Source organism: Octodon degus, unplaced genomic scaffold (assembly GCF_000260255.1).
Source record: "Octodon degus isolate 3935 unplaced genomic scaffold, OctDeg1.0 scaffold00069, whole genome shotgun sequence".
NCBI lineage: Eukaryota > Metazoa > Chordata > Mammalia > Rodentia > Octodontidae > Octodon > Octodon degus.
The window spans coordinates 1144793-1146110 of NW_004524645.1; the positions used below are offsets into that span (position 1 = coordinate 1144793).

At 33.3% G+C, this 1318-nt stretch overlaps 1 protein-coding gene across 1 annotated transcript in view; it reads right to left on the minus strand.

Moving 5' to 3' along the window:
• The window catches only part of Mid1 (midline 1), a 393633-nt gene that overhangs the window by 386022 nt on the left and 6293 nt on the right, over positions 1-1318 (minus strand). The gene's annotated exons all lie outside the window — the stretch shown is intronic.

Sequence of the window (1318 nt, forward strand, 5' to 3'; positions counted from 1 at the left end):
ACACACCTACAATATCTAAATGGAATACCCATCTATGACAAAACTTAACAAAAAAGGGGATACATATGAAGGACCATTTTGTATCTGTGTATACAAAATAGTTAGGATAGATATGCAGCTACTTTCTCTTAATTCAATGAGAAGAAAGATTTGTACTAATAGTGTTTGGACAGGATATCATGTCTGCATCTTGTACTATGAATAAGCACTACAAAGACAACAATATGCAATGTAGTAATTATTGAAACTGTCCTATTAATTGGTTTTGAAATTGTCTCATTGCTATTTGTTTTTTAATAAAATTAATAAAAAATAAAAAAATAAAGAAGAGTGGGTGTTCAGTAACATAAAAACAGAAAAAAAAAGAAAGGCTACAACTGGTTCAAACGATGATACAATGCAGAAAAGCAGTACCATGATGACAAAGTCAAGAAGTTGAAAGACCTTAACAGTTCAGCTTACCTACAGTTCACATTATATGTGTGGAGAGGACTTCTAAATCACTCATGGGAATAAGGCAAAAAGAATGCTTTCAGTAAATGTTGCCTGGAACATTCAAGTGCCATGAAAATATTGTGTTATAGGTTAATTTAATTTTTTTCATTCCTAGTTGAGTACCTTAATATAGATGGTATCTGAGACTCAGTCAAAGTAAGTCAGACATAGAGAGCCTCTTGATGTACATTTTGATAAATTGTCCCTGCTTCCTCATCATATAAATACCATATGGTCCTCATTTGCCTTAGCAGAAAGTAAACTCTTGCCAGGTCCATGAGCCCATGGACATATACTCTACATCTTGCGAGCCACATCAGATTAAATGTTTTATTTCTGCTGGGACAGGGTGCGACAGCTGAGAATTTGGAGATAGTCAAATCTGAGGGTAATCTTGAGGTCTCATACTCTGAGATAGGTCTGCCCTGAAGATCAATGAAAAAACATTTCAATGAACAGAAGCTGGGGAGCTGTTCTACTTATTAAGCAAAACACGTGTTTTTTTCTTCATGTATTCACTACCTACCACCTTCCACCACTAGTATTGGAAAAACTTCAAGTTGGTGAATTAAAAATATAAAGTGAGTATGTTTTGATTTGTTCATAAAACATAGTATGTTGGGAGATAATCTTTAAAAAAGTGGAACATAAACTGAGATAACATAAAATATTATAACAGGAAGAAGTCTTTAGGACAAGGGCCTCAAACCCAAAAACCTACAAGTACAAATATGTAAAACAAATAATTAGAGGATTTGGTGCAAGACATGATAAAATATGTTATGCATCACTAAAACACAAATTTTATATCAATGAGTTGTCT